Source organism: Mustela erminea, chromosome 12 (assembly GCF_009829155.1).
Source record: "Mustela erminea isolate mMusErm1 chromosome 12, mMusErm1.Pri, whole genome shotgun sequence".
Taxonomy (NCBI): domain Eukaryota; kingdom Metazoa; phylum Chordata; class Mammalia; order Carnivora; family Mustelidae; genus Mustela; species Mustela erminea.
The window spans coordinates 54,731,420-54,745,396 of record NC_045625.1 but is presented as its reverse complement, the minus strand read 5'-3'; the positions used below and the strand labels follow the sequence as shown (position 1 = coordinate 54,745,396).

At 35.4% G+C, this 13,977-nt stretch overlaps 1 protein-coding gene across 6 annotated transcripts in view; it reads right to left on the bottom strand.

The window, feature by feature from the left end:
- The window catches only part of MPDZ (multiple PDZ domain crumbs cell polarity complex component), a 160,073-nt gene that overhangs the window by 109,197 nt on the left and 36,899 nt on the right, over window positions 1-13,977 (bottom strand). The gene's annotated exons all lie outside the window — the stretch shown is intronic.

Genomic DNA, 13,977 nt, shown 5'->3' with positions numbered 1-13,977 from the left:
CATTAGTTGTCCCTGAGAGAGAGGGCCATTTAATCTTTAATATTCTTGAATTTTTAGAATAATATACATAGCAAAGAATTTGGTCTTTCCTGAAAAGAGGTCTGACCTGTATTCCCAGCTCCTAGGAAGGAACCTCTAAACCCTTAGAGCTTCCAGATATTCATGGTGAACTCCAAGTCCACAAGACACCAGCCCAAACTGACACTAAGCTAAATCACATAGGCAGTTAATCATGCCTATGAAATGATATCCTAATAACGTTTCTGAGCACCAAACTCAGGTGAGCTTCCTGGGTTGGCAAGACTCTGTGCATACTGTCACACACCAATTCTGAAAAGCAAACATTTTGTGAGGAAAATGGAAGCTTCATATTTGAAATCCTCAGGCTATACTATGCATCTCTTCTTTTGGCTGATTTTATACCTGGATGCTTTCCTTTCAATGGACCATAAGCATGAGTAGAAAAGCTTCCAATAAATTCTGTAGGTCCTTATACTGAATTATCATACCTGAGGGGGGTTTGGGGAACATCCAGAACTTGAAGTTCATCTCAGAAGTAAAGGTAGTCGTTTGTGGATTCTTCCCTCTAACATCATAGTCAGACCTTAACTGTTTGCTCCTGGTATCAAAAGTCTCCAACAGAGTTGGAAATCTGGAGGACTGTGCCCTCAAGCCTTGCAATTTGGCTAACTCCAGATACAATGACATAAGTAATAAGTAAAAAAGATCATTCCATTCTGGAAAAGCATCCTATGATTACTTGTGTCTATTACATAGATTATCAGGTTAAAGCTAAATAATTTCCCATTTCTGTAGGATGTCTGTACTGCAAATTTTTACCCACAATTATTTATCAGAAAGAGTAAATCAGTAATACTTTTGGATCACTCTCTGAACTCATCTCCTGCACTGTGTCCCTCACCCAGCAGAATGCAGCTACATCAACCCCTTCACAGTTCCTCAAAGCAAACTGCTCACTCTATCAGCCATGTACATCCTTCCCCCAACATCTACATGCTTATTGCTTAATTTCATACAGGTGTGCTCAACTTCATCCCAGAGAAGCCCTCCCTGACAACGCTACCCAAGACAGCATCACACCACTAATGCTCCACGAGCCTATCCTGTTCTGTTTTTCTTCTTGGCACTTGCCATGGACCCTGTTGTCACGGAGCTTCCATCTCAATCTCTGTGGACAGACTAGAATGTAGAATTCCCCAGTGAAGGAATTGGACTATTTTATTCTCTCTTATGTCCTTCATTCTCTACAGGAGTGCCTTGCACCGAGCTGGTATTCAATATACATTTGCAGAATAAATGTGTTTTTTGTTTTGTTTTGTTTTGTTTTGTTTTTTAGGGACTTACTCTGATTTCATCTCCCCAACAACTTTCCCACTGTCATAATTACCATTTTTCAGATGCCAATATTACACGAAGGCACACACCTAATAAGCAGACTATGATCTGGATTTTTTCAAGAAGGTGTTCCTATGCACTATACACATAAGAAACGGTCATTTGAGGTATCATTTCTAGAAATAAGACATTAGGTAAAATTTACATTGACAGAGCAATCAAAATATTTTATAACATATCACTAATCCATGCCTAAAAGCATGTTACCTGTCCTTAAAATTAAATAGAAGACTCAGTAAGTTAACAAAGTTACCAATAACCCAACTTATACTGGCTTATATTATACTGGCAATCTACAATCACAGATGAAAGAGATCACTGAGTTGAGAAGAGGGTTTTGGGAATCCTCTCAAATGGTTATTTTAAAATCTACAGCAGGAATGATCAATTATTATTTTTTCAAAAGCAAGCTCCTTATGCCAAATTTGATTTTTTCTTTTTTTTTTTTTAATCCTGAGCCATGGCAACTTCAGTAAAGTCTGCCAGCAGAAGATACACCGCTCAGGTTGAAGCAGATGGCATAATGAAATATGTGACAGGCTGAGGATCCCACACACCAAGACCTCATGCCTATAGTATGTTTCCATAGGAGAAAAATATTTGGACTTCTGCTACGGTAAGCCAGAATGAACAAATCACATTCCAAGAATAGAGAGTTTATCTATATGAAGTTAACTGGTGAAACAGAAGCTCTGATTTTATGGAAGACTAGGTGTGAAAGAACTCAAAAGTAAAGTTACAGGACCAGAACAAGTACAGTACTATGAGAATCATAGGAAAGTACTGAATATCAATGGTCTTTTCCAAATTTGTTAAGGCTTTTACCAATGTCAATGACTCCTCCTGTCTCTTCATGGCCCCTGAGGTCTATGTAAATGTAAGAGTAGAGGTTAAAGAGATCACGTATTTAAAAACTACAATTTAATTATATCATCATACAAAAGGGTTGTTTTTTAAATGTGCAGATTTACACTCAGAGAAAAGCACAAAGGCACCTTTGACTCTGCCGTAACTATTTAATAAAATGGCTATCCAAGCTATAATCTCCTTGAGAAACAGGAATGGATCTTATTTGTCTTGATAGACCTGTTCATAGCAGACACAGCATAAATGTTTAATTAAAAAATCTTGACTCCCATCTTGGTTTATAAATATAAAATAAACAGAAGAAAACACAACTATCTGGTGATTTTTATATACAGATAAACAATCTGTATGATTTATGGAAGTTGCTAGTAAATGGAGCAAGAGTCACTAAATAATTATCTGTTCTCTGTTTAAGTTCTGGCTGAATATTTCAATCTTAAAAGACTTTTTATGGTTTTAGTAAATAAACACATTAACTTAATTTATGGATCTAAATTAGTGCTAATACATAAAACATAATAAAATGAAGATTATGTAAATTACTCAACTAAAAAGTCAAAATTCTTTGTAAAAAGGCAGGATGAAACACCCTTCACATTTAGAAGTATAGATCAAGCCTTCTTTTAAGACGCAGTCAGAGGGGTCCTGGGAGGCTCAGTTGTTTAAGTGTCTGACTTCCACTCAGGTCATGATCCCAGGGTCCTGGGATCCTCCCCCCTTAAGGATCCCCACTCAACAGGGAGTCTGCTTGTCCCTCCACCTCTCTGCTCACTTGTGTTCTCTCTCTCTCTCCCTCTCTTAAATAAATAAATAGATAAACAAAATCTTTAATTTAAAAAAAAAAATAGAATGCAGTCAAAACAGAAATTGGTTGTTATTTCAAAAGGCCAGATAGGGTAGAACTCATAACACAGGACAGATACATAACCTAAGTACTTTATTTTAACTTAAAGCATGGGTGCATTCATTCACAAATATCTTGATGCATGAGAGCTCCCCACTTCTTTTTTACATGAACTGCACTCATTTAATATGGCATTACTTTCCATCTCAGTCTCCTCAAGATGAAGAATGTGGACACTTGAGAAATAATCTAAGAAACCCGGATTTTTATGAGATCTTTCTTCAGTGTGTTACAGTTTGACTACACACAACCAATTTACTAATAACTGTTTTATCAATTCATTTACATAGTCTTTCAAAAGAATTTAAGTAAGTTTTCATGGAAAAAAATCCTTTGCCATAAATTTTTATATTATATAACAAAGTCAAATAACTATAAAAATAATTATGATGGGCAAAACAGCTCTAAAAATGACTCTGATGAATGCACATTTATCTGGGGACAGCTGCAAAAGTACACACAAGAAAATGTCTGAAAATAAGTGTTTTGCACTCTAAGCATCAGCCATACATACACCTTGAAGAACAGTATCTTTCCGCCTAGCAAGTCACTTATTTGGAGGTGTGCTAAGAGAGCTGCTTCTGTAACACCATCCCAAGAAAACAAAAAAATTGTCTTTGGTTCTCTGTACACAATTAAGCTGACCCTGTGGGAAGAGCTACATCAGAGTTAACCCTTCCATTGAGATCAATCAGAAAATTTATAGAGAGTGCTGTGAAAAAATCTTTAAAGGTATCAGGAAGAAAGAATCACTTCTACCATATTCTAGTCATCAGAAGCCAATCAATAAAGCGACCCCACACTCAAAGAGAAGAGAACACACAAGAGCGTGAACACCAGAAGGCAGGGATTACCTCCATCCCAGAGGCTGACTACCACAGCACATCATAGTAAAACTGCTGAAGGCCAAGACAGAGGAAAGATCTAAAGCCACCAGAACAAAAAGGCACCTTATCTTCAAAGAAGAATAAAACTGACAACTAAACTTCCAAGTTAATCAATGAAAAACAAAAGACAATAGAATTTAAAAAACTAAAAATGAAAAAAAAAAATCAACTTAGCATTTTCAGAATACCTTCCCTACACACACACACAGACAGTACTGCTTCAGAATTCTACAAAAGAAATACACAAGTAAATTCTCAGAAACACAAAAGATCCCTCAAGAAATTTCCCTAATGCAGAAAAAAGACTGGAGAACACAAAAAAGGGTTTAAAGATTTAAGTAAACAGGGGCACACCTGAGTGGCCCCGTCTATTAAAAGCCTCTGATTCCGTTCCAGCTGAGTTTGTGATCTTGGTGTCATGATATGGAGCCCTGCATCAGGCTCTGCACTCAGTAGGGAGCCTGCTTCAGATTCTCTCTCTCCTTATGCCCTCCCCCCATTCATTCTTGAACTCTCTCTAAAATAAATAAATAAATCTTTTTTTTTTCTTTTTTTAAAGGGATGGAATTTTAAATATAGGTAGGAATGAAATGAAATATAGATACGTACAGAATAATTACACAGAAGACACAAGTAGGGTACAGGAGGTTGAACTGTACTAAGTTTCTTTAATTTCCCAAGAAGAAGCAAAAGTTCTAATTAAAGTAATATAATAAGTTAAGGGTTATATATCTGACAAAAGACTGATGTCTGGCCTAAAGGAAAAAAACTCAAATCTCCATGCTAAAGAAGATTCAATTAGAAAAGGAACAAAGACATTTCACCAAAGAGGATATGCAGATGGCAAATAAGAACACAGAAGATGTTCAACATCATTATCCATTAGAGAAATGCAAATTAAAAGCACAAAGAATATCACTATATACCTATCAGAATGATTAAATAAAAAAATAATGACATGCACCAAATGCTGGTGAGAATGTGGAGAAAATGGCCTGCTTGCGCAGTGCTGGTAGGAATGTAAAATGGTAGAATCCCTCTGACAAAGAGTTTGGCAGGGTCTAAAAAAACTAAATATGCATCTATCCTACAACATGGCAATTACACTCTTAGGAATTTATTATACAGAAATTAAAATTATGCACATGCAAAACCATGCAGCAGCTTTATCTACAAGAGTGAAAAACTGGAAAGAAACAAAGGGTCCCTCAAGAGGTGGGTACAAAGAGGATAATTTCAAAAGTCCCATACGTTATGACTATGTTTATAAAATTCTTGAAGTGGTTTAATTATAAAGACAGCAAAGTTGCCAGGGGACAGGGATGGTGGCAGGGAGGGAACAGGGTATAACAATTAATGAGTAGCACAGAGAGATCATTGTGGTGATGGAATAGTATCTAGACTGTGATGGTGATTACACAAATCTATGCAAGAGAAAGAATGTCACAGACTGAAAAAAAAAATGACGGACATTAAACCATTATCAGTTTCTGTGCTTCTGATACTTTATTTTAGTTACCAAGACGTTACCACTGGAGATAACCTGCTGAAGTACATAGAGGACCGCTCTATACAATATTGAAAAATTATTGAGAACGTATAATCATCACAAAATAAGGTTTTTCTTAAAAGTTGACTCAAATAGGCCAAGGATACTTACTATAATCTTTAGGGTAACCTCTAAAAGAATAATAAAATTAAGTATCAGTAGCGTGTTAACAGAAGAAGATGAAATATAAAGTGAACTAATACCAAAAAAATAAATAAGACAAAAAGAAAAAACGGTCAATTAAAGTTTATTAATAATTAAATAACAATAATTTTAAGATTGTATGACACAAAAAAACACATAGATGCTATTCACTGAAGATAAAAGTTAATAACAGAAAAGATAAAGATGAAAGGAGAAAGAGCCACCACATATACATTAAACAGAAGATGAATGGTATACCTGCCCTAGTATCAGATGAACAGACTTTAAGTCAAGAAGCATTACTGGAGATAAAGAGGGACAATTCATATAGATAAAGGCTCAATTCAGGGAAAGACAAGACAGTCTAAGTCATCTAAAAATATAACCTCAGGGGTACCTGGGCTTGTTCCCCCTTTAAACGTCTGCCTTCCGCTCAGGCCATGATCCCAGGATCCTGGGATCCCAGCCCAAAACAGGGCTCCCTGCTCAATGGGGAGCCTGCTTCTCCTCCCTCTGTTGCTCCCCCTGCTTGTGCTCTCCTTCTGTCAAATAAATAAATAAAATCTTAAAAAAATAAAAACAAAAATATAATCTCAAAATTTGTAGGGCCAAAGGACTCAGATCCAAATGAGAAACAGACAAATTCACAATCAAAAGTAGAGATTATAACTTATTCCTTTCAGTGACTGATAGAATAGGGGGAGGAGAAATCAAGGATATGAAAGATCTGAACAACATTCTAAATAAAGTTGATAGAGTCAATATTTAAAAAAGCAGCTCTATTTCTTGGGGGGGGGGGTGGACAGAAACTAAAACTTAAAAAAAGATTGCATTTAAAATGATAAAATTGGGGCACCTGGGCGGCTCAGTGGGTTAAGCCTCTGCCTTTGGCTCAGGTCATGATCTCAGGGTTCTGAGATGGAGCTCCTGCTCAGTAGAGAGCCTGCTTCCTCCTCTCTCTCTGCCTGCCTCTCTGCCTACTTGTCATCTCTGTCTGTAAAATAAATAAATAAAATCTTTTTTAAAAAAATAAAATAAAATGATAAAATTATTTTAAAAAGCTGAATACAACCTAAAGTTTAGAAACAGAGTCATATATATATGGCCACATGATTTAGTGTGCCAGTGTAAGGGAGAAAAGAATGATCTTTTCAATAAATGGTTCTGGTTCAAATGGATGGTCAAATGGAAAATTAACATACATACTTTACCTCATACACAGCCTAAATTTAGAAGCTAAAACAAGCTTCTGAGAGAAAATCTCTATATCCTTGGCATAACCAATGATTTCTTAAGTAGGACAAATAAGGCAATGCACATAGAGGAAAGGTTATACAAATTAGACTTTATTAAAATTAAAAAAAAAAACCTCTGGTCATCAAAACATATAACTAAGAGACTCAAAAAGCAAGATACAAAGCAAAAAAAAAAAAAAAAAAAAAAAAAAGACAGTTGCAATATAAATGTCCAACAAAGTTGTATTCAGAAAAATATTAAAAAAAACCTGTTATAACTCTGTAAAGACTGACAAACCAGTAGAAAAATTGGCAAAAGACTTAAAACAGGAACTCCCCAAAGGAGGATATCCAAATGATCAAAAGCATATGAAAAGTATCATTAGTCATCATATGATACTACAACATACCCCTCAGAATGCCTACAATTAGAAAAAGAGGAATTCAAAACTGACAGTAGCAAGTGTAAGCACTGATGTGGAGCCATGAAAATTTTCTTACATTGTAGTGAGACACAGACCCACAACTCCTTGGAAATCAACTGGAAGAATCTAGAAATGCTGAATACATACCTTAAGACCCAGAAATTTCACTCGTAAGTAAACATCCAAGAGAAATCCATATTTAATGAACACCAAAGGACATGTACTAGAACATTTATGGCATTTCTGTTTATAATAGCCAAAAACTAGTAAAAACTTACTATCCACAAAGTACAGATATAGTCTAGTACATTCCTACAATGAAGAATGGAAAGAGACTACAGCTACATATAATAACACGAAGGAAAATCACAGACACAAAGTGAAGACAAAGCCAGGAACAAAGCCTGTGTACTCAGGCTGCATTTATATAAAATTCAAATACTTATGGGTAACAGTCAAAACAGTATATGAACCTGACTTCTACAAGGAATCTAAAAAAGCCAATCTCACATAACAGAGAGTAGACTGGTGGTTGCCAGGAGCTAGAGGATGTGGGGAGGTGTTGATCAAAGGGTACAAACTTCCAGTTACAAGAACATTCTGGGGATTTAATGTGCAGTGTGGTCACTATAGTTAACAGTACTCAATGGTATATTTGAAAGCTAAGTGAGTAGATCTTAAACATTTAAACCACATACACAAAAAAACATTATTACAGAGGTGACAGATATGTTAACTAACCTCACTGTGGTAATAATTTCACTATCTATGTGTGTATCAAATATCACTTTGTGTATTTTAAACAAACACAGTTATATGACAATTTTACCTCACATAGGCTAGGAAAAAAAAGTGATTCTTTGGGAAGAGGATGAGGACCAACTAAGAGGATACAGAGTATTGTGGAGTGTTAATAATTTTCTGTACTTTGATTTAGGTGAAGAGTTGTATGTGTACATTTGATTTATTAAAAAAAAATCCTTGAACTACGTAATTTTGCCCTTTACTGTATGTTAATTCTCTCTCTCTCTCTCTCTCTCTCTTTTTAAGTTTGTAAGGTAAGTGATAAAATCAGAGCACAGAACCTGGCACTCCGATGACTGATAAAATGTACACTTCTCTGAAAGAAAGAAGGTGCTTTGAACAGCCTCCATATTATCAAGCTAAATCTTCTGACAGAAACTCAGATTTTAAAGTTCAATTACCAGGCATTCACCTTAAGTGAAAGAGAATATAGAAACTGGGTATCTGAAGATGAAGCCAAGTCTATTAGTGTGACGTATGACTCTCTGTTGGCTTGGTATGGATTCAACTGGCTAATTCCCATCTACAGAATAAATCCTTCAACAAGTGCTCAAGTCAAAATGAATCCTCAGCAAGTGCGTTTTAACCTCATTAGCACACGTAGATTTTTCTTCTCAAAGATTATGAGTTTTTATAACTTGTAATCATTTAATTGCACACCAAATTAGAATTAAAAAAATAATCATTATGTCATCTAATACTTTTATACTGAAGTATGTTGACCCACCCTGATACAAGGTTGATATATTTGTATGAGATTCCAAATTAAAATTTTTTTCAATAATTATACAAAATTAATTTTGTTCCAAAAATACTTGAAAAGCTCAATGTCTTAAATATTTTGATCATATAAATATGATTATATACCTAAGTTTAACTAAATATAACATCTTCAAACATGCAGATTCACTTAACTAACTTAACTAACAATAAAAATATTGAAATACTGACTTCTTGTGTTTCATATATCCCTTCTGGATTGTTAGCTGAAAAGGAAGTTAATATTATTAGCTCTATGTTAATGGATAACATCAATCTTCCCAGAAGTACTTATATAACTGTCTAGAAAAATGATTGCTTAGGATCGAACTGAATTTCCTACAGCACTTTTATATACCTTATCAAAACCTGTTTACTGGTCCTGTTGTTTCAACTATTCTAAACCCACAGAATAGCAATGAGAACAAAGTAACCCAAATGCTTATATAATTTGATGGATATTTCTATCATTTCAAAGCTAAAATACATATTATCTTGCATTAGGCAAGAAAAATGACCACTGCTTTTACAATCTTAGTTTTGGTAGACTTTAAATAAATTTATAAGCATATATTGCTAGTTCAATTTCCCCATTTTTGTTTGTTTGTTACTCCTTAACATAATGAGAAACAAAAATTAAAGCACTCTCCGGGGAATTTGCCGTAACAGGTGCACCTCATAGAAATGCAGACTGTTTTTTTTTTTGTTTTTTTTTTTTAATCTGCACCTTGTCTTTTCTTCTTGCAGAACAAGAAAAGTGCCTATTTTCTTGTGAATTTACAAAAATGCGTAAAACACTCTCTGGAACTGGTCCCAAATATGAAATGCAAAAATGGATAGGATACCAAGAGTATCCAATGAAATACAGCATCTAAAATGGTAGCAATCACAGGAAAAAAATTTTAGACATAATAGAACTGTATTTCAAGTTTGGAAGCAAGGGAGGCCTCCTTTTCCATAAATCTTTCAGTGAAATACTGATTAGAGCACAACTCTGATGCATTATTGAACAGGCAAACCCTTGCACAGTAATTGATGGTGGCACTCTGATTTAATGATCCTTATTTTTAAAGCTAATTAAAGAAATTGAGTTGCATGTTCAAAGGGGATTAGCTTAATGTGACGAGACTATTTTGGACATAAAGTACCTCCACAGCTCCTGAACTAAACACGATACAAAATGAAGCAGCAAATTATAAGGTGGTGGGAAGAGGGGCATTTTCTGATGGAATAAGAATAATTTCACATTTTCTCTGTGAATTTCATTTCATTCATTCAGATACTTACTGAGCACTTCCATTGTCTAAGACATTGGGCTCTAGGGGATGGGACTCTTTAAGATAAAATGTTTTACATAATCACTGATATGCTAGGGATTCTATAAAATTGCTCCTCCTGGCATAGTTCACACACCTACTAAGATAGAATACTTTTCTTTTAATAGCTATGAATTGTTAAATAGCAAAGCAGATAGTGGACGAAAATTTGTAGATATTCTTAAAGTAGCCATTGAATATTGCTGGCTGATAAATTTAAAATGTAAGAATTTAGAAAATAATTCCTTAACCCAAAAATATTTAAGCAGTCATTCTGAGTAATCAGAATGTAAATTTTCTGCATCTGCCTCTGTAGAGTTTCAGTGGCACATAAAATCCCCATGTGCTAAATAAAAAGGATAAATCATCAACCAAGAAACTCAAGATGAAAGGCAAAGAAAAAAATGAATTAAATAGTATCCAAGACTCGGGGTGCCTGGGTGGCTCAGTGGCTTAAGCCTCTGCCTTCAGCTCAGGTCATGATCCCAGGATCCTGGGATGAGAAGCCCAGTGTGGGGCTCCCTGCTCAGCAGAAAGTCTACTTCTCCCATTCTCTCTGCCTGCCTCTCTGCCTACTTGTGATCTCTCTCCTGTCAAATAAATAAATAAAATCTTAAAAATAGAAAAGATTTCCATTAAAAAAAAAAGAGTACCCAAGACTCTTCTTGCCTTCTCCCTTTTGATATTTAGAGAGGCATATATAAATGCTCTATGTCAATAATCTAACTAAAGCAAGGTCTATTGTTATAGACTATTAAATGACAAGATCAAGTGCAAAACTGCGAAGTCTATACAACATAAGTGATGTCATCAAGTTAAATGAAAGGCCACATGGCAGGTTATGCTATTTTAGAATATTCTAGTCTTCATTCAGAGTTGCATCTATGAAAATTTTGTTTATTCTTAAAATTACATCATAATTACAATCAATACACAATGCACAAAAATGTCAGGATCAGTCAGCATAATGCAGAGTATTCCATTTGTATTTCATAAACTAATTTTTAAAGGTCTAAATTTCACTAAAATCTATAGGAATTCTCATAGTTGAAAATATTCAAATCCCCCCCAATTTCCTAAAATGCATATGAATACTTGAGTAAAGACTGCAAAATAACCTGAAGTTAAAACAACCACAGTTTTAAACTTTTGTCATTATTGTCATAAAATAAATTTTAAGTATACCATTAAAAAAAAAAAGTTCTACAATGAAGTAAGATATTACAGGATTCTTTAACCTATCTCCTGAGTTCCTGAAATTCCAAGTAAAGTCCACTAATTTCAAAAGCAATGGTTTCTTTTTCATACTTGTTTGATTTTTTTTGATAGTACTTTCCTTTTATTGTTATCAGGGGAGAGGTGTCTGTGATAGACTGAAAAAAAGGTGCGACATTTATCAGCTCTTCTCATCAAAAGCAATAGTCCTTTGCTTAAGTCACTTTAAAAAGTTCTTGATGGAGTGGGTGCATGGGTGTCTCGGTTAAGCAGCTGCCTGTGGCTCAGATCATGATCCCCCGGGGTCCTAGGATCAAGTCCCGCATTGGGGGGCGGGGTGTCACTGCTCAACGGGGAATCTGCTTGCCCTTCTGCCTCTCCCCACTCAGTCCCCCCCATCCCCCTCCTCCTTGGCCCTAACCCTCCCCCTGCCTTGTGCTCTCTTGCTTGTGCTGTCTGTTTGTGCTCTCTCTCTCTCTAAAATAAATAAAATCTTAAAAAAATAAAAGTTCTTGATGAAGTAGTTAAAATTAGTTTTATTCAATCTTGACTCTTATGTATAAATCTTTTTAATATTCTGTGATTCAAAATGAAAAGTGAACATAACAGGGGCGCCTGGGTGGCTCAGTGGGTTAAGCCGCTGCCTTCGGCTCAGGTCATGATCTCAGGGTCCTGGAATCGAGTTCCGCATCGGGCTCTCTGCTCAGCAGGGAGCCTGCTTCCTCCTCTCTCCCTCTCTGCCTACTTGTGATCTCTCTCTGTCAAATAAATAAATAAAATCTTTAAAAAAAAAAAAGTGAACATAACACAGTTCTGCTGTATAAAAAATACAATTCTGTCTGGGATGCCTGGGTGACTCAGTTAGTTAAGTGTGCCTGCCTTCTGCTCTGCTCATGGTCTTGGGGTCCTGGGATCGAGCCCTGTGCCTGGCTCCTTGCTCAGTGCGGGGCTTGCTTCTCCCTCTCTCTCTGCCTACAGCTCCCACTGCTTGTGCCCTCTCTCTCTGACAAATAAATAAATAGAATCTTTTAAAAAAGAAAAAAATAACAACTCTCATCTAGAGGAAAAGCATTATTTTTTGAGTTGCAAGCTGAACTAGCTATTTGTCTCATGAGCACCACATTACTTGAAAAAACAAATGAAAGTTAAAAATAAGGTACAAACTTGGTATACGGCAGACAATTTCTCAAAAATAAACAGTCTTTCATTTCAAGGAAAACAACTGATGGTAATTGTTGCCAATAGTAAAATTTGAGGTTTCAAGAGAAAATTAGAACTTTGGAAAACTTGTTATGTGCCAGCCTGAGTTTGACAACTTTTCATAATTTAAAGATTATTGATAATACCAGAAGCAATGGTTAGCAAGTATAAATTTTTGATATTATATAATGTAATGTGAAACATAATTTTCCTGTTTTTAAAATTTTCCAAATGACCAATTTATTATAAAATTATGCATGGTTGAAAAAAATACTGAAAGCACAAGACAGATTTTATTATAATAGAATACAAAATGTTCACTGATTTGGTTTCTGATTCCACCATATAACTAAACTTTAAGAAACCACCAATAGGGGCGCCTGGATGGCTCAGTCTGACTCTTGGTTATGGACTCAAGTCATGATCTCGGGGTCATGGGATGGAGCCCTGCATGGAGCTCCATTTGGGCTCCACGTTCAGTGGAGACCGTGCTTGAGCTTCTCTCTCTCTCTCTGCCTATATCCCTGCCCCCACTTGCCTGCTTATACACATGTGCTCTTTCTCTTAAATAAATAAATCTTTAAAAAAAGAAAAGAAAATACCAATAGTTCTGGTGCACTATCAAAGAAAATTATCCACAGAAAAGGCTATCCTCCTCCCTTTGCCAGTCAAATATCTGCACGACATGTTCTCCATATACACCCACTAAAACTGCAAATCCAAACAAATAAAATGCAGAAGATATGAGAATCCAGTCTTCTATGAAAAAACATTAAAAAGATGTGAACAAAGGTAAAACAATGTCACTCTTCTAATTTTTAAAGCAACAGATTACTGCTATTTTCAAGTCAATTAATAAATATTTAAAACATTTCTCAATTTTAATTTCTAACCTGATAAATTATCAATGTACAAAACCACATAAATGAAAGCCCTTTGATGCCATTAGTAATTTTTAAGAATGTAATGGGAGTCTTGAAACCAAAATGTTTGAGATCTGCTGCCTTAGAATATTAAATCTCAATAGGAGGAGGAAGCACCAAGAAGAGAATCAATACTTACTGAACGCTATTCCCGTATTACAACTTGGGAACATTATTCCCATATTACAACTAATGGAGGGGCAAAAAGAGGTTCAGTGCAGTTAAGTGTGTATATATATATATACACACACACACACACACACACACACACACACATACTCCTTCTAAGAAATAAACTCTTATTTAAAGTCATCTACTGATAAATATCAATGC